The sequence below is a fragment of the Sturnus vulgaris genome, unplaced genomic scaffold (assembly GCF_052056855.1).
Source record: "Sturnus vulgaris isolate bStuVul1 unplaced genomic scaffold, bStuVul1.hap1 Scaffold_87, whole genome shotgun sequence".
Lineage (NCBI taxonomy): Eukaryota > Metazoa > Chordata > Aves > Passeriformes > Sturnidae > Sturnus > Sturnus vulgaris.
Window position 1 is genome coordinate 323,519 of NW_028276756.1, and position 25,068 is coordinate 348,586.

The following is a 25,068-nucleotide window of genomic DNA, read 5'->3' on the forward strand; positions in this document are numbered from 1 at the left end:
CTGGTTCCTCAGGCTGTAGATGAGGGGATTCAGAGCTGGAGTCACCACTGAGTACAGAACTGACACTGCCAGATCCAGGGATGGGGAGGAGATGGTGGGGGGCTTCAGGTAGGCAAACACTGCAGTGCTGAGAAACAGGGAGACCACAGCCAGGTGAGGGAGGCAGGTGGCAAAGGCTTTGTGCCTCCCTGCTCAGAGGGGATCCTCAGCACAGCCCTGAAGATCTGCACATAGGAAAAAACCATGAACACAAAACAGATGACTGCTAAGGAGCTAGTGAATGCAGAAACTGCAAATTTCCTGAGGTATGAGTGTGAACAGGAGAGCTTGAGGATGTGTGGGATTTCACAGAAGAACTGGCCAAGGGCATTTCCGTGGCACAGGGGCAGGGAAAATGTATTGGCTGTGTGCAGCAGAGCATTGAGAAAGGCACTGGCCCAGGCAGCTGCTGCCATGTGGGCACAAGCTCTGCTGCCCAGGAGGGTCCCGTAGTGCAGGGGTTTGCAGATGGACACATAGCGGTCGTAGCACATGATGGTCAGGAGATAATACTCTGCTGACATGAAGAACAGAAAGAAAAACACCTGTGCAGCACATCCAGCATAGGAGATGTGTCTGGTGTCCCAGAGGGAATTGTGCATGGCTTTGGGGACAGTGGTGCAGATGGAGCCCAGGTCAGTGAGGGCCAGGTTGAGCAGGAAGAAGAACATGGGGGTGTGCAAGTGGTGGCCGCAGGCTACGGCGCTGATGATGAGGCCGTTGGCCAGGAGGGCAGCCAGGGAGATGGCCAGGAAGAGGCAGAAGTGCAGGAGCTGCAGCTGCCGTGTGTCTGCCAATGGCAGCAGGAGGAAGTGGCTGATGGAGCTGCTGTTGGACATTTCCTCTCTCTGGGCATTGTGGGCTGTTAAAAGAACACATTGATATGCTGAGAGACATTTCCTTGAGACAATCCTGTACAATTCAGATAGGAATCCTCTCAAAACTGCTTCTCTTCCTGTGGGGGAACTTCACTAAAAACTTTTATTTTTGAATTTGAGTTTCTGCTGCTGAGTTACTGCCTCATCGTCAGCATTTTTCTCAGTATGAATGCTGAGGAGTCCAGAGGGAAAACAAGGCTACATTTGACACAGTGCAGTCTGACCTGATCCCATACAGCTGCCCTTTGCTTATAATACCTCCCTTTAATTCAAGGTGATTGCACTTCAAATGTGCTGGAAAATTAAAATAGCCTTTTTGAAGGCTCAAATTTCAAAACACTTTTCCCTAAACTCTTTTTTGCCCTATTCTGATCAAGAGAGAGAGGCATAATAAGTGTTGGTCTGGCTCTGCTGCCTGCAGTTCTGCCTACTGGGAGCTGTTTCTCTCTATCCAAACCTTGTCCCTGCCAGCGCTGCCAGAGCCCAGCCCAGCCCGGGGGGCTCAGCTCTGCCCTGCACACCCCTCCCAGCACAGGGCACTGCCCAGGGCCATCTCCCTGCCAGCAGGGCCTTAAAGGCAGCTCACACAAACTGAGATGCTGCAAGCCAAGGGGCTGCTGCTGCTGTCTGTAGGCACAGGAGGGTGAGGAGGCACTTTGTGAGGGAGATGGGAGGCAGATGTGCTGATGCCCAGGGGGACAGTGCAGGAGTGTCAGTGACACAGACACACCTGACAGCCCCTTTGCCTTGCCTTGAGGAGAAAGCTGAGAGCTGCCCTGGCCATGCAGCACCATCTCCACAGCAGGAGGAATCTGCCCTGATGGGGGTGGCTCCTTGCACCTCCAACTTCTCCCCACAGCCCATGGGGAGCTGCCAGGCAGGCTGAGAGCTGTCCCTGGCAGGTGGCACATGGGCTGGGCTGGCCAAGAGCCCTGAAGGCCGCAGGAGCTGCTCTGCAGGACAGCCCTGGGCAGCCCTGGCTGCAGCCCCAGCTTCAGCCCCTGCAGCCGTCCCTGGCAGCAGGAGCCGTCCTGCCCTGTCCCTCTGACGGTGCCCAGGGCAGCCCCGCTCTGCAGCACATCCTCCTCCTCCTCCTCCTGTGCCTCAGAGAAACTGGGAGAGTCCTCCTGACACATCCCCATGCTGTGGGCTGTGCTGGCTCCAGGAGATCCCTCCAGGAGCACAGGGGACATTGCCCTGCACCCACACACTCACCATGTCCAGGGCTGTGAAGATGTTTCCCCAAGTGCAGTCTCAGCTCAATGTCTTCCCAGTCCTGATTGCCTTGAGCCTGTCTGTGCCTGGCTCCTGTGCCCTCAGTGCCTGCAGGCAGTGCCCTCAGCCCTGCTGGGCTGGCAGAGGAGCTGCTCCTCAGCAGAAATGTCTTTTTGAAGCTTCTCTTGGTTCACCTTGGGAGCTGCCTCTGTGCCAGGAGCCCGGCCCAGCTCAGCAGCACAGACACAGCACAAGGACTTTAATGAATCTCTTGAGGCTTTAGTTTGCTTTACATTATAATCATTCCCTGAGAGAGTGTTCAAAAAACTTTTCAAGAACTAAAATTTAAATTAAAATACTGAAGTTTCTTGAAGTTTTAATGGGTCCCACTGTGAGACATGACTGAGAAAGTGTTCCCTATTTCCAGTTAGAGCAGGAAATTGGAGGCAGAGATGACAGGTGGGGACAAAGAGAAGCCAAGTCTTGGTGCCCTGGGGCACAGCAGGGTCTGTGCCACCAAGGGCTGGGAGGAGACACCTTGTCCTGAGCCACTGGGGCCTCCTGGCACAGCCCCAGCAAGGCTGGCCACTGGCACCCCTTGTCCTGCCCTCAGCATCCCCCCACATCCCAGTGGCCTCAGGGATCTGCTGGGACGAGTCCCTGGGGAGCCTTGGTCAGGAATGGCCCTGGGGGCTCCTTCATGCTCCCAGAAACTGCAGGTTTTTCAGAGCACTTTGGGTTTTGCTTTTGCCTTGGAGTATCTGAGATATTTGTGCAATCCTGGCCTCCAATTATCTGCTTTAATTAGTCCCTTGAGAGGCTTTGTCAGTAATGATACTCAGTGGAGCTCATTAATGCTTCAAGGTACTCAGTTTTTTAAGGTACTTGGAGTTTCCCTTTTTACACCAATTCTTTTAGTAGTTTATGCAGTGATGCCCTCAATTATCTGCTTTAATTAGTCCCTTGAGAGCTTTGTATTGACACTCAGTGGGGCTCATTAATACTTTGAGATACTCAAGGTTGTAAAGTTAGTTTGGATTTTCCTTTCCTCTCTGAGTCTCTGAGAGGTCTCTGAGTTCTCTCCTCCAAGGAGTCCATGAGGAGCCTGTGCTGGGGATGGACCTCAGTGGGACCCATTAATGCTTTGAGACACTTTGGGTTTTTCTTCTGCCTTGGACTCCTGGAAAGGTTTGTGCAATCTCCTCTCAGGCCCTGAGGTTCAAGGGCTCAGCACCAAATGCACCACGGGGCTGATTGGGATCAAGCAAGTCCTGACAAACCATGGCTCTGCTTTGATTTCCCTCGGGTCTGGTGCCATTCATTAGGAAGATTTTCAAATCCAGTTATGGAGAAATATTTCCAAGAGATTCTAAGAAATATCCATTCCTATTTTGAAGAGTGTATTTTATTACTGTTCTCTTTAGAGCAGAGGTGATTGCAGCATTCTGTGATTGATGTTGATGCAGGGTCTCTCCTCAGGAGGTCTGGCCTGCTCACAGAAGCTGTGTCTTGAGCCAGTGTGCACAACCTTGCTCCACATTGCCCAACCCCATCCTGTCTGTCCTCACTCACCTGGGACCTGCTTTGCTTGGAGAACTGCCTGCACTCAGGAAAAGAGATGGTTTTCTTCCTTTTCTTTTTCTGAAGGAATCTAAAACTCCTGAGTTTCCCCATTACAAAAACCGCCCTTCTTAATTGTGTGCCAAGTCCAAGCTGCCCCCAAGGAGGTTTCTCTTCTCAAGGCTGAGCCACGCATGAACTGCTTTAGACCTTTGGACACCCTTGGCTCCCTGAGGCTTTGCAGTGTCACCATGCACTCTTGGATCTGTGAGGTTCTGTAGTGTCACAATGGATGTTTGGTTCCATGTGCCCCACAGTGTCACAGGGGTCTCCTTTTCCCTGTGGCACCCAGCAGCAAACCCCACTGGCAGGCCCAAATGCCTGGGAAGAAGGAGTAGGGGACATTTGGAGTGATGGTTTTTGTCTCCCCAGGGCACAGTGACGTGGGCTGGGGCCCTGCTGTCCTGGAGATGGCTGAACACCGGCCTGCCCATGGAAGGGCTGAGAGACAACAACCTCTGTGCATGGAACTGCAACAGCAGAGAGCTCAGGCTGAAGGCTGGGTTTAAAAGACTGTCACCAGCACAGGAACCATCAATGTGAGAGGAAAGATGTGTGCTCATGTCTTTCCAAATCATTTGGTGGGTGCAGGGATGGGTGTTAAGGGGTTTGAAATGGGTCGTAACATTTCTACTGACTTTGGGCAGCAGGTTTGTTACCGGGCCCAGCCAGCTTGGCTCCTGACACAGACAAGGCTCTGCACAAGGCTGAACTCCTGAACTTTGGGGGGAAATGCCAGGTTCAAGGGGGGATATGGGGCAGGATGTTCAGGAAGGCTTTACCTTCCTATTGCATTGGCCAGTGGGGAAAGGAAGAGGGCAACGTGCAGCCGGGAGTTCAGGATAAAAGGAGGCTGCGCCCTCTGAAACCTGGAGAGACAAAACCCCAGGGGATTGTGCCCTGGTGAACTCTCTCCCTTTATTCAAATAAAGTTGAAGGACTGCTCTGTCTCCTTTTTGGACATAAACCTCTGGTGTTTGTGGATTCTCCTGGCAGTGACAACAGGGAATCTCATGGAACCAAGTGTCCACAGTTTCAGGGCTCAGCCTCACAGAGCGCTGGAGACCATTGTGTCACAATGGGAACACACGGAACAAAGGCTCCCCAGTGACACTGCAGGGCCTCATGGAATGCAGGAGATCATCCTGATGGAATGGAAACTCATGGAACCAGCCCTGCACCGGCAGCGGGAGGAGAAACTGAGGCAGTACTGGGAGGCCACGGACGCCTTACTGGGGGTACTGGTTTGTACTGGAAGGGGACTGGGGGGATTGGGAGGAACTGGGATGGGATTCAAGGGTTAAGAAGAGGGAGAACTCTGGGTTGAAGGGTGATTTTTGTAGTGGCTTATACTGGTTTGTACTGGTTTATACTGGTTTTTAGCTGTTTTGGGACTAGTGTGTACTGGGAGGGATTGAGATGGACTGGGACAAACTGGGAGGGGATTGGGGGGACTGGGAGGTCACTGATTTATACAGGTTTATACTGGGAGTTCACTGGGAGGTCAGTGGGCTTTACTGGTTTATATTGGAGAGTCACTGGTTTGAACTGGGGGGTTAATGGGAGGGAACTGGTTTGAACTGGGAGTTACTGGTTTGAACTGGGAGGGTGACTGGGCCATACTGGGAGGTAAGTGGGAGTTACTGGGATGAACTGAGAAGTCCGTGGGAGGGTTATTGGGATATACTGGGATGGATTGGGAAGGGGTTGGGAGGGCACTGGGATTTACTGGGCCTATACTGGTTCATATTGGTTTATACTGGTTTGAATTGGGAGTTACCTGACCAGCAGGGGGCACCTCATGCCCAGGTGTTATCTCTTATTGGAACTGGAAGTTACTGGGAAGAAACTGGGATTTACTGATTTATACTGGTTCATACTGGTCTATACTGGTTCATACTGGTTTATACTGGGATTCACTTGGCTAGCAGGGGGCGCTGCCCACCCAGGTGCTGTCCCTCACAGGGTCAGTCCTGGTGGCCAATCCCGACGTGGTCACCTGCTTGAGCCTGCAGAGACGAGCACTGGGAGCACTGGGAGGGGACTGGTGTGTACTGGTTTATACTGGTTTGTACTGGTTTATACTGCTTTTGACTGGGAGGGGCCGGAAGGGCACTGGTTGGGACTGGAGGGCACTGGTAGGAGTCTAGAGGGGGTAAACAAGGGTTAAAAGGGAGTCTGTGGTTACTGGTTTATACTGGTTTATAACTGTTTATCCTGGTTTATACTGGGAGGGCACTGGGAAGGGTTAAAGAGGGACTGGGAGGGAGTGGGAGAGCCCTGACTGGTCTGTTCTGGTCCATACTGGTCTGTACTGGTTTTTACTGCTTTATGCGGGGCTATCCTGGTCTATACTGGTTTGCCTTATACTGATTTTTATTGATTTATACTGGTTTTTAATGGTTGTTCCTGGTTTTAATGGTTTTGCTGGTTTGTACTGGTTCATACTGGTTAATGTTGGGCTACACTGGCCTATACTGGTTTGCCTTATTTTTCACTGGTTTATGCTGGTTTTCACTGCTTTGTACTGGTTTTTACCACTTATACTGGTTTGCAGTGGTGTTGCGTTCCCTAGATACATTGTAAATGGTACATCCCGTGACCCCTGCTGTACCCTGTATCTTGGTCCCTCTCCCCTCCTGGCCACACAGAGCTGGCTGGGATCCAATTTCTCCCCGCCCCCCCTTTCCAGACCCTAGGAAAGGTCAGGACCCGCTGACCTAGCTCTCTTGCCCCGTTCTCTTTTTCCCCACTCTTATCCCGTTCTCTCTTTTTTCCCCCACTCTTATCCCGTTCTCTCTTTTTTCCCCCCACTCTTTTCCCGCATCTCTTTTTTCCCCCAAATCTCTTATCCCGCTTTTTCTTTTTCCCCCCTTTTTGCTCTTCCCCCGTTCTCTTCCCCCCCCCCCACGCTTTTACCCTGTTCTTCCCCCTCTTTTCTCTCTCTCCCCCCGCTCTTTTCCCTTCCCTTTTCACTCACTACCCACGAGAAATAAACCTGTAACTTTATCAGGGGAAAGAGCCTCTTTTGATATCTTATCTACGTCTCTGTGGCTAGGGCCCAGGGGAATCTCACCCCAACACCTGAGCTAGACCGGTGGAGGGTGAAAGACTCTGTATAGGCCGGGAAAAAGCCGTTACACAGTGGTCCATACTGCTTTTTACTGGTCCATACTGATTTTTACTGGTCTCTACCAGTTTGCCTTACACTGGATTTTACTGCTTATTACTGGTTTTTATAACTTACACTGGTCCATACTGGTTTATACTGGTTGATACAGTTTTCAGGGTGCCATTGGAGCTTTTGTTCATGGAGCAGTGCCTGGGGGTGAATCCCAAATCCTATGGGGAGTGGCACCACCAGGGCTGGGTGCTGGGCTGCACCATGGCGCCCCCTGCTGGCCGGGAGGACTTGGTGGCCAACTGTTACTTATACTGGGTTATACTGGTTTATATTGTGATGGGGTGCTGGGGGTGCTGGGAGTTACTGGGGTTACTGGGCTGAACTGTTTTATACTGGGATGGGGTGCTGGGGGTCACTGGTTTATACTGGGTTATACTAGTTAATACTAGGATGTGGTCCTGGGGGTGACTGGGTTATACTGGTTTGTACTGAGTTATACTGGGGTATTTTGGATTTTACTGGGTTCTACTGGGAGGGGTCTTGGGGACACTTAGTAACCACTGGTAGCAACTTCTGGGGGTGCTGGCCTTACTGGTTTATAATGGGAGTGACATTTAGGGATGCTGGCCTTAGTGGTTTATACTGGGATGGAGCTTAGGACCTACTGGGAGTCACTTCAGGTTGTGCTGCCATTACTGGTTTATACTGGGAACTGCCACCATGAACCTCAGGGGCTCGGGGGTGACTCCAAGTGCTTATTGGTTTGTACTGGTGCTCCCCCAGTATAAACCTGGGAACCCTGAGACTGCACTGGGGGCCTCTAGTCCACACTGGAAGTGGGTTTGGATGCATGAAGCATTACTGGTTTATACTGGTGCCCTCCCAGTATAAACCTGGGAGCCCCCAGACCGCACTGGGAGCCTCTAGATCGCACTGAGAGCAGGTTTGGCTGCATCAACTCTTACTGGTTTATACTGGGAGCTGCTGCCACAGGCCTCAGGGGCTCAGGGGTGGCTCCCAGTGCTTACTGGTTTATACTGGTGCCCTCCCAGTCCACGCCTGGGAACACGGTGGGAGCTGGCAGTCAGGCAGGACCCCGAGGCCAAGCTGACCTTTGCCAGGACCCTGCTGAGCTGCGATGTCTCCAACGTCTCCTCCTGGCACCACCGTCTGTGGCTGCTGGTGCCCACCACGAGCTCTGGGAAGGGCAAGGCCGGGGCGCTGCCCCCTGAATCATTGTACTGATTTCTACCACTTATACTGGTTTGTACTGGTCCATACTGCTTTTTACTGGTCCATATTGCTTTTTACTGGTCTCTACTGCTTTGCATTACACTGTTTTTTACTGGTTTTCACTACTTACACTGGTTTGTATCAGTCAACACTGGTTTATACTGGTAGCACTGGTCTGTAATGGCCTATAATAGTCTATACTGGTTTGCCTTACACTGATTTTTACTGTTTTGCATTGTTTTTTATAACTTATACTGGTCCATTCTGGGCTGTACTGGTTTATACTGGTTTATACAGGTTTCAGGGTGCCGTTGGAGCTTTTGTTCATGGAGCAGTGCCTGGGGGTGAATCCCAAATCCTATGGGGAGGGGCTGGGTGCTGGGCTGCACCATGGTGGCCCCCGCTGGCCAGGAGGACCTGGTTCTGTGTGAGTGCCTCTTGGAGGCTGATCCCCACAACTATGAGTGGTTTGTACTGGTTTGTATTGGTTTGTACTGGTTTGTGCTGGGATGGGGTCCAGGACGTGCTGGGATGGGGCTGGGATCACTGGGTTGTACTGGATTAAACTGGGAGAGGGTGTGTGAGTATCCCCTGCTGGCCAGGAGTACCTGGCACTGTGTGTACTGGTTGTACTGGTTTACATTTGATCATACTGGGATGGGATGCTGGGGGTTACTGGCTTGAACTGGGAGAAGGAATGGGGGTGTGTAAGCGCCCCCTGCTGGCCAGGAGGACCTGGTGGCCAACTGTGAGTTATACTGGGTTGCACTGGCTTATACTGGGATGGGGTGCTGGGGGTGCTTGGAGTTACTGGGGTTACTGGGTTGAACTGTTTTTTACTGGGATTGGGTGCTGGGGGTTGCTGGGTTGCACTGGGTTATACTGGGATGTTGTCACGATCCGCTGTTAATACAGGGCGGGGGTCGTGATGGTTCGTTGATCTCAGAGGTGCAAAAAGGCAAACAGTGGGGGACAAAATCAGTTTATTCACAGCAAAGCATTTTTATTGAATGCCAACAACTCAGTTGCAATAGAGGGGAAGATATAGGAAACAAAGTATAGAGAGAAAAAGAGGGGAATGGGAAAAGAGCTACCAACAGACGAGACGGGCGTCCTCACGGGCCAGCCAAGAGATGAGTCTTCATCCGTGGGGAGATCTCAGGAGTCTTCCCCAGAGGGCCACTCTTTTATAGTCCTTCTCCAAAGCAAGTGGCCTCTGGCCAAGGAGTAGGGAGATTGATGGACCATTGTGAGGGTTGCTGCAATAAACAGGTGTACAGAACCTGCTGCTCCAGCTAGTGCCTGCTCGAGAGCAGTGTACCATGGAGCACAGCGAGCACCTGCACACAGTCCCTTGGCAAGCATCCACCTTGGCCAGGCCACAATTGGGTGGGGGGCCTCGGGGTCTTCTTGCAATGGTCGTGAGGCAAATGAGGGAAACTCCGGACCGACTTCTACAGATGTGGTCCTGGGGGTCACTGGTTTATACTGGGTTATACTGGTTTAGATTGGGATGTGGTCCTGGGGATCAACCAGTATAATCCTGGAAGCACTGAGACTGCACTGGGAGCCTCGAGATTGCACTGAGACTGGGTTTGTGTGCATGAGGCATTACTGGTTTATACTGGTGCCCTCCCAGTATAAACCTGGGAGCCCCCAGACCACACTGAGAGCCTCTAGATCACACTGAGAGCAGGTGCATTTACCCTTACTGGTTTATTCTGGGAGCTGCTGCCACAGGCCTCAGGAGCTCGAGGGTGGCTCCCAGTGCTTACTGGTTTATACTGGTGCCCTCCCAGTCCAGGCCTGGGAACACCAGTGGGAGCTGGCAGCCAGGCAGGACCCCGAGGCCAAGCTGACCTTTGCCAGAGCCCTGCTGAGCTGTGCCATCTCCAACTTCTCCATCTGGCACCACCGTCTGCTGGTGCCTGCCAGGAGCTCTGGGAAGGGCGAGGCTGGGATGCTGCCCCCTGAAAGGCTGAAGGAAGGTGAGGGATTCACAGGAAAAATTCCCACAATTTCACGGCATTCCCAAAATTTTCCAGTCCCTCCTTGCCTAAAGTGGAAGGTGGTGGCTCTGCTGGGTTGAATGGGTAGACCTGGTGTCCTTAAATCCCCATTGATTTCAGTGTGTAAACCCGATGTCTCAAAATTCTTGGTGCTAAAAATCCCACTTTTAGACTCAGAATTCCCACACTTTGGGCTGAAAACTGAGATTTTTCGGCTTATCTGGAGGCAACAGCTCCACCCCAGGCCACAGGTATTGGATCAGGGATTCCGGATTGGTTTCCAGGAATTCATCCAAGACTTCCAGAGTGTCAGCACTGCAATCCTTAAGCAGAAATTCCCAGAATTCAGCCCAATATTTCCCTCAAATTTACCCAATTTTCCCCATTTTAGCCCCAAATTTCTGCAAAATGCCCATTGACTTTAATGGATAGACTTGGTGTTCCAAAACCCTTTTCCACTTCAATAGGGTAGACCTGGTGTCCCTAAAAATCTCCATTGATTTTAAAGACTTCCAAGAAAACCTCAATTCATTGTAATGTGTAGACCTGATGTCCTAAAAGTTTTGGGTTAAAAGTGCCAGTTTCAGGGCTGAAAATTCCCAATTTTTGGTGGGAAAAAGCCCAAAATTTTGTTTCATTTCCCCCTTACCTGGTTTAGTACAAATCTGGGAGGAAACTTCTGAATGAGATCCCTCTAGGAAAAAGGAAAAAAATTGGAGAGAAGTGGAAAAAAAAGAAAACTGTTTATTCAACAGGCAACACACCTCCCAGCACAACAATGAACAATATCAAACAGCAAAACCTCTCGCCGTTCCGAGGAGATGGCAGATTTAGAAGAGTTCTTTCCGTGGCTGCCCAGCTCACTCAGTCTGTTCTCAGTCCCTCCTGTGCTGGGGAATGCCCAGGCCAGGCCTGGTGGGCCACAGGTGTGAGCTCCCAGTGCTCCTCTGGGTTTTCAGTCCAGAGCAGGTTCAAACACTTCCAGGAAAAAAATAAAAATAAAAAAAAAACCAAAAAACAAAAAACAAAAAAAAACAAAACAACAACAAAAAAAAACAACAACAAAACAAAGAATCCAGGGAGTTTCTCTGCCTCAGCTAGCCAAAAAACTAACCAAGAGCAAAGGAGAGCTCTCTCTCTCTCTGTCCACTGCAGACAACACAGTCTGTGAGCAGGAATGTGGGGGAGCCCGTGCAGTCTCTGATAACAAACTCTGCACTTCTTCTTTCCCCCCCCTTCACTCCTGGAACCAGTCTTAAAGTTGCAGAATTTAATATTCAACACCAACAGAACAGACGATTTGGGGATACAGGCATCATACAGTCACCCCAAGACAGATGGATGGATGATGATGATGGGTGATGGAAGATGGATGAACAATGGATGATGGATGGACAATGGAATGGCAGTGGATGGACAGTGGATGGAGGATGGATGGATGGATGGATGGATGGATGGATGGATGGATGCATGCATGGATGGATGGATGGATGATGGGTTTGGGGCAGTTTATCGGTGGTTTTGAGGATCAGATCAGTCATTTGATGGTTGGATGATGCAATGGATGGAGAAGTAAAAGATGCAGTTGAACCAAAAGTTTCATGGAAAGACACATGATTGAAGGAATGGATGGATATGGATTGGATGGATGAGTGGATGGATGGATGGATGGATGGACAGATGGATGGACAGATGGATGGATGATGGATGGATGATGGATGGATGATGGATGGATGGATGGATGGATGGATGGATGGATGGCTGGATGATGGATGGATGGATGGATGGATGGATGGATGATGGATGGACAGATGAATGAATGATGGATGAATACATGGCTGGATGATGGATGGATGGATGATGGTGGATATTGGAGAAATCAGGATGATGGATAATGTTGATTATGACGATGATGAAGTTGGTGGATGATGGCAGATGCTGGTCAGTAAGTCCATGGAAGAGTCAGTGGTTGATTGGATGGGCTGGGGTCATTGGGTGCTCAGTGATGGGTGAGGAGGGAATGGTGAGAAGGGACTGGGAGGAGATGGTGCATGATGGATAATGGATAGTTGGGTGGATGATGGATGGACAAATGGATGGACATACCAATGCCCACACCCGTCAGTGTCCCCTCTCTGTTGTTGCTGCAGCCGACCCCGAGGATCTGCCCTCACCCTCAATGGACACCTCAACTGAGGCCCCCAGAGCTGACGTTCTCCAAAGTGCACATCCCCAAACTGAGGCCCCTCCATCTGAGGCCCCCTTGACACAGGCAGTGCTGGGAGAGCTGAAGGTCTCCAGTGCCAGCCCCAACTCTGTGCAGCTGCAGTGGAACATCCCTGAGGGCTCCTTTGACTCCTTTGTGCTGCAGTACCGGGATGCCCAGGGCCAGCCCCAGGCCCTGCCCATCGATGGCGAGTCCCGCTCGGTGACGGTGCCGGGGCTGTCCCCGTCCCGCCGGTACCGCTTCCACCTCTATGGGCTGAGGGGAGGCAAAAGGAGCGACCACGTCTCCAGTGAGGCCACCACTGGTGAGGGGCTGCGGGGATTCCCCCAGGACCCCTCTGGGAATGGAGCTGGAGTGGGGACAGGGCTGGGAGTGGGGCCCAGGGGCAGCTCGGAGGGCACTGAGGACTTGGGGATTCAGGGGAAAGTGAGAGCAGGGATTGGAGGGGAGTGGAGATTTGGGGGAGTGTAACTCCTGGAGGGACTCTGATCACCTGGGGACTGGGAGGAACTGGGAAAAGCTAAGGGGGACAGGTTGGAAATGGGGTCTGGGGTCATGTGGGGCCTGGCTGAAACTGCGTGGAACTGGGGCAAACTGGGGCAAACTGGGGTGGAGCTGAGGACTGGCAAAGACTGGGGGAAACTGGGCACTGGGGAGGATTTGGGGGGTACTGGGGGTGAACTGGGAGGGACTTGTGGAAACTGGAGGAATATGAGGGATTCGTTATTGGGGTGACTGGGAACAGTTTTGGGGGGATTGGGACAGCTCAGGGACCAGGGAGAACAGTGGGATTAGAGGGGGACTGGGAGCAACTGGGGCTGAGGGTACTTGGGAGCAACTGGGGCTGAGGGTCCTTGGGAGAACTGGGCAAAACTGGGAGCTGGGGGTAGCCAGAGGACTGGAGGAAACTGGAGATTAGGGGCAATGTAGCACTGGGAGCAACTGGCAGGAGAACTGGGGGAACTGGAGGAATTGGGGACAACTTGGGACAACTGGGGGGTTTGGGAAACTGGGGGAACTGGGCCTGTGAGGAACTGGAGGGAACTGGGGACTGGGGGAACTGGAGGAACTGGGGATAACTGGGAGGTTTGGAGAACTGGGGGAAACAGGAGACTGGGGTGAACTGATGGCAACTGAGGGCTCTGAGGGCTGGGGGTAACTGGGAGGAACTGGAGGGAACTGGGGACTGAAGGGACTGGTGGAGATCGAGGTGAACTGGGAATGGGGGGGAAAATTGGAGAATGAGGGGAAACTGAGTCAGGGGTTGAATTGGGGTGGAGTTGGGGACTGGAGAGGACTGGGGGAAACTGGGAAGAACTCGGGGGACTGGGAGGTCCTGGAGGGAACAGGTCTGGCAGGCATTGGGGGAAACTGGGGGCTGAGGGTGACTGGGGGGGTCTTTGGGGGAAAATTTGGGGGAGTTGGGCCATGTCCATTGGGCACGGTGTGAGGGCAGGGCTGGGGGGCCCATGGGAGGGTTTGGGGTGTGAGGGTGGGGGGTTTGGGGTGACCACAGTGATTTTTGGGGTATCAGAAGGGGATTTGGGGCTGCTGTAGATGTCAGCAGTGTGTCCTTCCCCAGGTGGCCCAGGGACCCTGTGGGTGGGCTCGCTGTGACCCCGCAGTGCCCGGCTGCACTGGGACCCCCCCCCGCGCCCCCCCGATGGCTACGAGCTGGAGTACGGCCCCCCCGGGGGGCCCCAGCAGGTAACGACCCCCCAAAAGGAACCTAAAAACCCCCGGGTGTCCCCCAATATCTGCTTAGGACCCCAGTAACACCTCGGGATATCCCATTACCCTCCTTTGGTAATGGCACCCCAATATCTCCTTGGGGGACACCAGTGACCCTCTGGGAACCCCAATACAGCTCTGGGGGACCCCAATACCCACCTGGGAACCCCAATAACACCTCGGGGTCTCTCATTACCCTCCTTTGGTAATGGCACCCCAATAGAGCTTTGGGGGACCCCAATAATCCCTTTGAGACCCCAATACCCCCCCTGGGGACCCTGCTGTCCCCATTCGGGTACCCCAAAACCCCCCGTGCCCCCCCAGACTCTGTGGCTGCCCCCCGAGGCGACATCGCAGCAGCTCTGGGGGCTGGAGCCCGCGGGGCGCTATGGGGTGCGGCTGTGGGGCCGAGGGGGACACCCCAAAAGTGCCCCCCTGGAGGCCTCATTTGACACTCGTGAGTGGGGGGAGCTATGGGGGAGGGAGGGGCACCTGGACCCCCAAAAATGGGGGTAGGGTTATTGGGGGAAGTGGGGGGTGTTTGGGGGTTATTTGGGGTTATTTAGGGTTATTTGGGTTTTTGGGGTGGTTTGGGGGGTTAATTGGGGATTATTTGGGGGTTATTTGGGGGTTATTTGGGGTTTAGAGAGTGATTTGGGGGTTATTTTGAGGTTTTGGGGGTTATTTGGGGTTTCTGGGGGTTATTTGGGATTTTGGAAGTCATTTGGGGGTTATTTGGGGCCCTTTTTTGGGGGGTCTGTGTCCTTTGAGGGGGGACAGCTGTACCCCTGGGTGCTTTTTTGGGAGATCTGTGTATTTTGGGGGGACAGCTCCAGCCCTGGATCATCTGAGGGGGGTGTCAGATCCTGGGGGTGTCACCCAGACCCCCAAATTTCGAATGGAGGCATTGGGGGGTGCCTGTGTCATTTTGGGGAGGGGTCACCCCTGAATTCCCAGAAACTTTTTGGGGTGTCTGAGGTGACCCCAATGCTCCCCCCAGCCCCACTCCCGCACCCCCATCCCCGGGACTGCGCCGAGGAGCAGCGGAACGGGCCGGGACCCTCCCGGGACACCCTCATCTTCCTCGGGGGGGACCCGGCCCGGCCCCTCCGCGTCTTCTGTGACATGGACACGGACGGCGGCGGCTGCCTGGTGCGACTGGGAGCACTGGGAGCACTGGGAGCAATGCTGGGGGGTCCTACAGGGGATTAGAGGAGGATTTATGGCGTTTTTGGGGCGGAAATTTGGAGGTGTGGGGGCAACTGGGGCGTCCTGAGGGGGTTTGGGGGCAGTTGGGGGTTCTGCAGGGGGTGTTGGGGAGGTTGAGGGGTGCTGGGGGGCACTGAGAGGGAACTTTGGGATACTGGGAGGGGGTGGGGGCTCTACAGGGATTATGGGGGGGAAATGAGGGGGTTTGGGGTAATTGGGGGGGTCCCGCAGGGGGTGTTGGAGGGCATTGGAGAGGTTGAGGGGTGCTGGAAAGGCACTGGGAGGGGACTGGGGGGGCACTGGGAGGGACTGGAGGGGTTCTCTAGGGTTTATGGGATGGAAATTGGGGTTTGGGGGATCAGAGGGGTTTGGGGGTTTTGGAGGGGGTGGGACTCGTACGCCCGCGGCTTCGGCAACGTCAGCGGCGAATTCTGGCTCGGCCGGGGGGGCCCTGGGGATTTTGGGGGGCCCTGGGGATTTTGGGGGGAACCTATAAAAATATCTGGGGGGACTGGGAGGCACTGCCAGGGTTTGGGGGAACTTTGAGGAGAGCCTGGGGCGGCAGCAGGGGGTACTCGGTGGGACCCCAAAATTTGGGGGATCCCCAGGGGTCCGAGGGGGGAACTCGTAGGATTCAGAGGGGGTCCCCCCAAATATTCAGATCTGGTTTTGGGGTCCGGAAAGGATTTGGGGGGGGTCTCCAGGAGTTCACTTTTGGGGTCTCCAGGAGTTTGGGGGTCTCCCCCAAATATTCAGATCCGGTTTTGGGGTCCGGGAAGGATTTGGGGGGTCTCCAGGAGTTCATGGGGCACTTTTGGGGTCCCCAGCAGTTTGGGGGTCCCCAATATTTCAGGGAGAGCACTGGCGGGGGACGGGGGATCTCGAGGGGACCCCGCAGGAGTCCTGGGGGTACCGGAGGATTTTTGGGGTGCAGGGAACGAGGCGCTGCACGAGCCGACGGCCGCGACCCCCACGGAGCTGCGCGTGGAGCTGCGGGCCGGTCGCGACTCGGCCTTGGCGATCTATCGCGACTTGGCCGTGGGCAGCGCCCAGGAGCGGTACCGGCTCCGCGTGGGAGCGTTCAGCGGCACCGCCGGGGCCGGGGGGGGTTCCGGGGGGGTTTGGGGTGGAATTTTTGGGAGTCCTGATGGGATTTGGGATCCATGGGGGGTTCGGGGGTTCACTGGATGGCAGAGGACTGTGGGGTCGCTGGTGGGTTTTGGGGTCCCTGGGGGTCCCTGGTGGTTTTGGGGTTTCTGGTGGATTTCGGGGTGCCTGATAAGTTTTGGGGTCCTTGGGGTATTTTGGGGTTTCTGCTGAGTTTTGGTGGTTCCTGGTGGGTTTGGGGGTCCCTGGGGTGTTGGGGAATTTTGTGAGGTCCTGCTGGGATTTGGGATCCTTGGGGGTTTTGGGGTTCACTGGCTGACAGGGGTCTGTGGGGTCCCTGGTGGGTTTTGGGGTCCCTGGGGGTATTGGGGTTTCGGGTGGGTTTTGGTGGCTCCTGCTGAGTTTGGGGGTCCCTGACATGTCCCCCCACAGGAGATGCCCTCTCCTACCACTCGGGCAGCCCCTTCTCCACACGGGACCGGGACTCCCGGGACCCTCGGGACCCCTCGGGCCGCCCCCACCACCCCCCCCACCCCGCGGCCTCCGGGGGAGCCTGGTGGTACCGAAACTGCCACTGTGCCAACCTGAACGGGCTCTACGGGACCCCCGGGACAACCAGGTACCCACCTGGGCCGGGGGGGGCACGGGGTGGGGGATTGGGCCGGTCTGGGGGGGATTTCGGGGGGTCTCGAGGGGATTTAAGGGGGTATGGGGAAATATGGGGGGTATTTGTGGGGTCTGGAGAAGATTTGGGGGAGTCTGGAGGAGATTTTGGGGGAGTCCGGAGGGGATCTGGGGGTCTTTGCAAGGGGCTTTGGGTATTTTAAGGGGGCTAGGGGAGGTCTAGGGTGGGCTATAGTACTATGGAGGGGTCTGGGGGTGTATGAGGGAATCTTTGGGAGGGTCCATGGGGTTCTCTGAGGGTCCATAGGGGTCTGTGGGAGTCCATAGGGTTCCATAGGGCCCTGTGGAAAAAGGGTCTGTGGGATCTATAGGGCCTGTGTGGTCCTGTAGGGCCTGTGGGGATCTCTGTGGTCTCTGGGGTGTCTATGGGGATCCCTAAGGGTCCATGAGTGCCCATAGGAATCTGGGGGGCCTCTGTGGGGTCTCTATGGGGATTTATGGGGATCTCTGGAACTCTCCAAGGGTTCTGACCCCCCAGCTCCCCCACAGGGCATCCACTGGTTCCCCTGGAAAGGCTTCAACGTCTCCATCCCCTTCACTGAGATGAAGCTGCGGCCACAGCGTGGCTGAGGGGGCTGGAGGGGGGTCCCAGAGTTTGGGGGGTCCCCTGGGGGGGTCCCAGATGGGATTTGGGGAGGTTCAAAGGTGAAGCTTTTATGGGTGGGTAATAAAAGCTGATGGTGGCTCTCCTGTCCTGGGGTGAAGCAGCGTCAGGCTGAGGTCAAGGTCATCCCCAGGCTCAAGTGTGGCTCCAAATGGTCCTTGTGGTTCTGGTCCCAGCGTCACTTGGAGTGCTGGACCCCATCCCTCACCGGCCCTGGACATGCTGAGATGTTCCCAGCCTGGCCAACACGAACATTTCCCTGGCAAATGGGAACATTTTGCATCTCGAGGCTCAGCATGGCCTCGTTTGCCTCCCTGGAGATGCACACAGCGATCACAAGAGACAGAAAACCACGAGGCCACCCAGTGGCACAGAGCCCACGCTGAAAGGCTCCTGCCCTGGGATAAGAACGGGGAGAAACCTCGCCCTGATCACTGGCCAAACACACTCCATGGAGGAGAATGACCTGAAGTTATTGCCCAAAAAATCAGAGGACATTGAGAAGTAAAATTACAAGCACCTTTCCCCCATCCTTTCTCCTTCCTGAGCTCTCCCTCCTCCCCACACGATGACCACTGTGTCTCCAGGGACACGAAAACGACACCAGAAATAGTTTTATTAAAAACAGAATGTTTAAATTGCAGTAGAAAATAGAGCACCAGAAGCCAATCTGGACTTTAGATACAAAAGGACCCAGATGAACACGAGGCCCTGGCTCCTTTCCTTTCCCTGCCCACAAACCCATGCCTGGGGAGCTGACAGGAGCCCAGCACAGGCCCAGGGAGCCTTCCCAGGGGCTGCACATCCAAAGCCTTGGGAGCGCCTGGGTCACCCCAAACCTCACCTGTGCCACTGGCACCTGCAGCTCTGGGCACTCTCCAAAACGCTGCATCAGACACCGGGCCTGGAATGTCCCGGCTTTAACCACACACCTGCGGGAAGCACAAAACATTGCGGCTTTAGGGCCGGCCTGAGCAGAGCTCCGGGCTCAGAGCCCGGCCCGGGGACTCGATGGCACCGCGGGCAAAAGCTGCGCTGCCGGAGGGAGGGAGGGAGGGATGGCCGGGCCTCAGAGTAATTCTAGAGCTAAAGCGGTGAGAGACATCAGCTCGCCTCAGATAATACATGCCAGCGCTCATCCCGGGCCGGCCAGCGCCTCCTCCTCCTCCTCCTCCCCTTCCTTCCACAGCCCCGGCACCGGCACCCACACAGAGGATCCCCCCCGTTCCCCGCTATCCCCCCAATCCCCGCTATCCCCCCCGTTCCCCGCTATCCCCCCAATCCCCGCTATCCCCCCCGTTCCCCGCTATCCCCCCAATCCCCGCTATCCCCCCAATCCCCGTTATCCCCCCGTTCCCCGCTATCCCCCCAATCCCCGTTATCCCCCCAATCCCCGCTATCCCCCCAATCCCCGCTATCCCCCCGTTCCCCGCTATCCCCCCGTTCCCCGTTTTCCCCCCAATCCCCGCTATCCCCCCCGTTCCCCGTTATTCCCCCCAATCCCCGCTATCCCCCCGTTCCCCGCTATCCCCCCGTTCCCCGCTATCCCCCCAATCCCCGTTATCCCCCCAATCCCCGCTATCCCCCCCAATCCCCGCTATCCTCCCAATCCCCGCTATCCCCCCAATCCCCGCTATCCCCCCGTTCCCCGCTATCCCCCCCGTTCCCCGCTATCCCCCCAATCCCCACTATCCCCCCAATCCCCGCTATCCCCCCGTTCCCCGCTATCCCCCCGTTCTCCCGGTCCCGTCCCGCACCCCGCGGCCGCTCCCCAGGATCATCCGCCCGCGCTGCCCCGGGAGGAGGAGCCGCCGCCAGGATCCGCTCCCGGGCCGTGCCCGCCTTGCCCTGGATCCACCCTCATCTCCCCCGCCTCCATCCCCATCCCCCTCCACTCTCGGGGCATCCTTCTCCACCCCAGCCGGCTCCATCCCCTCTGCCTCCATCCTGGGACCATCGATAAAAGATCCGTGTTAATCACAAAAGCATTGGGGCTTGTATAAACCAGAATACTAAGCTCTGAAGTGAAGCATGGACACTAGATAAAAGAAATGATATGATTAAATAGTTCTGTTTAAAATCACCTTGTTATATTATGCTATGTTATGTTTTCCAAGTAAGCTGCATGGACTACCAGCTTGCAATATCAGTCTTCCCGATAGCCCTTCCTGCCTTTGTTTGATCAGTGCTGCCAATCTCAAGGAGCAGACTTCCAGATTTCACTGGTGGTTATCTACAAGGACCAGACGGTTATCTGTGAGACTGACTGTCTCCGGAGAGTTTGTGAATTGGGATAAGGACGTTTATTCGACCACCACTGCTTACCTGGTGTTATGAATGATGTTCTATTTTTCCAATTTATCAAGCAACAAGATTAAATTTAATAGTAAATTTTTAAATAGTAACAAAAGGAATACAATCAAAGTATTGGAGATGACAATTAAAGTATTGGAGATGAATACAATCAAAGAGCATATATTTGAGAATATACAAAATTTGGCAGTAAGTAATTCAGTATAATTGAGGTTCGTATAAAGCATAAGCAAAACTGACCGGGGGTACAGGGAGTGGCTCCCATTCCTCACGTACCAAAGCATCCAGGCTAACAATCCCACTTATATACTGTAGGCTACAGAAGGTTCTAGAAAACTCCTCCTACCTTCTATTCCTAAAATCTCCGTCACTGTGTGTACGGTGCATGCTCTACTAATGGGTTAGGGAGTCTCTCATCCTTTTGAGGGTCTTATTTCCGATGAAGGCTCATCGTCTTCATCAGTGACCGAGGTGTGACCTGCAGGTAGCTCAGGTGCACTGTGTGACTGAGCAGATGTTTTCCATAACAAGACTTTAATTGAGTCCCATGCTTGGAATCATCCCATTTTGGCCCATTTCAAGGTCAAAACTTTCTATTTCTAGATGCTGCTTGTCAGACCTACGTCCTTCTACTATTCTTGTTTGACTTTCTTCCAACCTTCTTCTTCAACTCCCAACATCTGGAAGATGTCCTTTGTCCTGTCTCACCCATCTCCCCCCTCACTCTGTAACCATTGTCTGCTATTGATCTAAATACAATTTTGCTAATATAGTTACAATTTAATTAGTACGGATCACATTTATCACACCTTAATTTTCTATTTATGTAAAAAAATCCATACATTTTTGGCAACCAAATTTTTTTTTGGTCATTGGTTCTAAGTAACACAATTCCCTTCATTAATAATTGACCACTACTGGCTAAGTATTTCTCCAGCTTTATGATTATTTCTCCTATTTTAGTACCATTGTCATCTTTTTAATCATTTTCTCAGACCTTATAAAAGGTACCCATTTGGGATTCATGGAGACATTTCTGGGGTACATTTGAGGCAGTTTTCAGTCTAGGCAGGGATTTTAGACAGAACTTGAGAGTCCGGAAGAAACTTGGGAGACCTGAGTGGGCACTAGGAGGAGCACTGAGGGATTGTGATGGACACTTCAGGGCCTGGGGGAGCTCTTGGGGGTCCAGGAGGGCACTTGGAGGTCAGGGAGGAGAATCTGGGGCCATTCAGGGTCCAAGCGGGCACTTGGGGTTCTCTAACGGGGCTCTCTGGAGCGCGAGGGATGATGGGAGTTGCAGGCACAGGTATAATACAGTTTAATACGGCCGTGGAGCATCATGGGAGTTGTAGGTGCAGTTATAATGTCTCTCAGGGGGCGCGGTGCATGATGGGAGATGAAGGCACGGCTGCAATAGCACTCTATGGGAACTGCGAAGCATCATGGGAGCTGTAGTCCCGGAAGTGGCTCTGACAAAGAAAGGAAACTCCTCTTTGCCAGACCTCCTGAGGAGAGACCCTGGATCAACATCAATCACAGAATGCTGCAATCACCTCTGCTCTGAAGAGAACAGTAATAAAATACACCCTTGAAAATAGGAATGGATATTTCTTAGAAACTCTTTGAAATATTTCTCCATATCTGGAGTTGAAAACCTTCCTAATGAACTGCACAAGAGCAGAGGGAAATCAAGGCAGAGCCATGGTTTGTCAGGACTTGCTTGATCCAAATGAGCCCCGTGGTACATTTGGTGCTGCCAAGGAGCTCCAAATAATATTTTGGAAATATTGGCTCATTCTCTTCAGCTCTGTCCTTGCCAGCAGCCCGGCCCAGCTCAGCAGCACAGACACAGCACAAGGACTTTAATGACCCTCTTGGGGTTGGGGCTGAGTCCCTGAACATCAGTCCCTGAGAGGGAGTTGAAGAAACCTCTCAAGAATTCCAAGTCAGATTCAAACTCCAAAATTTCTCTTACTTTTAGTGACTCTCACTGATAATCATGAAAGAGAAAGTTTCCCAAGGGTTGAATTTGAGCAGAAAATTGATGACAATGATGTCAGATAGGAAAAAATAGGGTAAAGGAGGAAAAGAAACCTCTGAAGAATTCAAAGTCAGATTCAAAGTCCAAAGTTTCTTGAAGTTCTAATGGGTCCCACTGAGGGACATGACAAAGAAAGTGTCCCCAGGTACAGATTTATTGTTTTTATGTTGCATTTCTAAACTATCAGTTTTTTCTTCTTATGATATAATATTTAAGTGGACTTATTGTTTTTATATTGCCTTTTTTTGTCTGGATTTTTTCTTTTTCTGAAAGACGCAGAGACACAGGATTTCTGAGTTGCTTTAAAAAGTTTGGATTACTTTTTTTATTTTCTATCCAGTCTGAAAGGGTAAATTTGTTTTACAGATGGTCACATCGTGGCTTAGAAGTAGCAGGACTTATGGTTACAAGGTCTTTAAAGTATTTATTAAGCAATAAAACCCTGTCAATAGAGATATTTAAATTTCTAATTCAATACTAAGTTATTTTGTCTTACAGACTCATACTACAGTGTGACTTTTCTTAGCCAATTATATCCCGACACACAAACTTAACATTGCTGCATTCTACAACTTCTTGTTCCCTTTGTAACTACCTTTCTTTTTTCTATATCTTAAATTCTAAAGCTAAACCTATCTCTACTTAACTATGCATAGTTGTAAGCTTTGGCTTACAGGGCCAATGTTCTGAGAATTCTTTGCATTTTGAATTTCAACACCCAGGTTCCAGTTAGAGCAGAACACTGGAGGCAGTGATGACAGGTGGGGACAAACAAGGGAAAGGTGTCTCTGATGCTGAACAAACCTGGATGTGTTTCAGGAATGCAAAGGGCCAAGGGCTGAGCCCCAGCCCCTGGCAAGGCAGATCCTGTCCCTCCCTCATTGCTCAGGGCTCTTCCCGGGCCACTGGGCTCTGGCCATGTGCAATGCCAAGGGCAGCACCATGGGGCGGCCCCTGCCAGGCTGCTGAGCAGGGACAAGGAGGCAATGAGGCCCCAGCACAGCAAGGCTCACTTGTCCCCTGCTGGCCTCAGGCCCAGGGCCAGCCTGCATGGCCCAAGTGCTGCAGGAGTTGGCTGTGTCAGGGCCTTTCAGCTGCTGCCCATCCCTGTGGCCTCTGCAGCCCAGGCTGTCCTACGGTGTCCATGCCCTGCGCCTCTGTCCCTGCAGGCTGTCGTCATCCCCCGGCTGCCCCACCTCGCTGGCCCCTTCCTTTGCTGACAGCTCTGCCTCTGCCTGCCTCTGCCTGGACACACAGAGCCTTGGGCTGCTCCAGACTCCTTCTGGGGGATTTGTTGCACCACAGCCCTGCCATGAGAGAGAAATTCCTTTCTCTTCTTGTCCAGTCTGGATGTCCCCAGCTTCTCCTGGCATTAATTCTTTCTTTCTTTCTTTGGCTGTTTTGTACTGTGTCAAAAGGATCCACCATCTCTGAAACCACCTTTCAAACCCTCCCAGGGCTCTTCTCTGCTGTCCTCAGTCTCCACTGCTCTGAGCACAGAGCTCCTTTGTCCTTCTATAGTGGTCATGTTCTTGCAGCCTACAAACCCCACCTTGGGAGATTTTTGGGCCCTCTCCAAGGTGTTGGCAAAGGAAAACATTCTGCTTATGGTCTTAGAAAATCACCAGAGAGCAAGGCAGCCAGACCTGTCTCTGCTGGCTACTTTTCTCTGGGCCCAATACCTGAATAGATACAATTTTAGAAGTAAAATCCCAGTTTTGCCAATGACACCTAAGTGAGAAGGGCAGTTCTTTTCCACTGGAAGGAAAGCACAAAGTCCTGGTGTTTGGTGGCAGATGAGAGACAGCCTGCAGGAGGCCAAGGCCAGCCAACTGTCTGTGCTGGCAGATTTTGGCTGGGATTTTGGCTCTATATAGTGATTCTTTAATATTTTTTATATTTTAGGGGGAGTACCAATTTCAGCCTTGGGCACCAGGAAGAAGGGAAAGTTCTGTTCCACAGGAAGGAAAGCACAGAGCCCCAGTGCTCCAGAGGCAGGTGAGAGGCAGCCCTTGACATGCCAGGATCAGCCAGACCTTTCAGGCGGCCCCCAGGAAGCCAAACCCACCAGATCTGTTCCATGGTCCCTTGGTTCCACGAGGCCCCACAGTGTCACAATGTTCTCCTTGTTTCTGCAGTGTCACAATGGCCCCTTGCTGCCATGAGGCCCTGCAGGGTCACAATGGCCCTTTGGTTCCCCACAGTGTCACAATGGTCTCCATGATTCCATGGGGCCTTGCAATGCCACAATGGTCTCCATGGATCCACGGTGCCCTGCAGGATCCCAACGGCCCTTTGGCTGCACCAGGCCCTGTAATGCAACGATGGCCTCTTGGTTCCACAAAGCCCTGCTGCTTCACACCGGCCCCTTGGCACCATGCGGCCCAGCAGAGCCACAGTGATGTCCTTGGTTCCATGGGGTCCCCACAGTGTCACAATGGTCCCTTGGATCCATGGTGTCCTGTAGATTCATAATGGCTCCTTGCTTCCATGAGGTCCTCACAGTGTCACAGTATTCTCCCCAGGGAGGAAACCACAGAGCCCCAGTGTTTCAGGACGCTGAAAGTGATGAACTGCTGTTACCAGAGACCAATGCCAGACACACCTGTCTGTCCTGGAAGGTTTGTCTGGGAGCAACCCTTGGATATACAGAATTTTGAATGTAGAATCCCAAGTTCAGCCCTTTTTGTCTGGAGGAGATGGCCACTTCCATACAAAAGGAAAGCATGCAGCCCCAGTTTTTTGGAAGGCAGGTGAGAGTCAGCCCTCAGGAGGCCAACACCAGCCAGACCTGTCTGTAATAGCACCTTTTGTGTAGGAGCAATTTTTGGATCTAGGACTTTAGGAGGGGGATCCCAATTTTGGCCATGGGTACCTGGAGAAGAAGGAAGGTTCTTTTCCATAGGAAGGAAAGCACTGAGCCTCAGTGTTTCAGGGCAGATTAGAGGCGACTACCATAGCTGAAGGCCAACCAAAGCAATCTGTCCTGGCAGCTTTTGTCTGGGAGCAATCCCTGGATATTGAGAATTCT

The 25,068-nt window shown here is 53.1% G+C and overlaps 1 long non-coding RNA gene and 1 other non-coding gene across 2 annotated transcripts; both read right to left on the reverse strand.

Annotated features, from left to right (window-relative positions):
- Positions 1–10,842: 10,842 nt before the first annotated feature.
- LOC148217259 (uncharacterized) lies at positions 10,843–18,903 on the reverse strand. Its single transcript, XR_015801102.1, has 2 exons — positions 18,525–18,903; positions 10,843–11,096 (listed from the first exon to the last, which is right to left on the reverse strand). It is a non-coding gene; the product is annotated as an uncharacterized LOC148217259 (long non-coding RNA).
- On the reverse strand, positions 18,744–18,827 carry LOC148217260 (small nucleolar RNA SNORD45). Its single transcript, XR_015801108.1, has one exon. It is a non-coding gene; the product is annotated as a small nucleolar RNA SNORD45 (small nucleolar RNA).
- Positions 18,904–25,068: the final 6,165 nt, after the last annotated feature.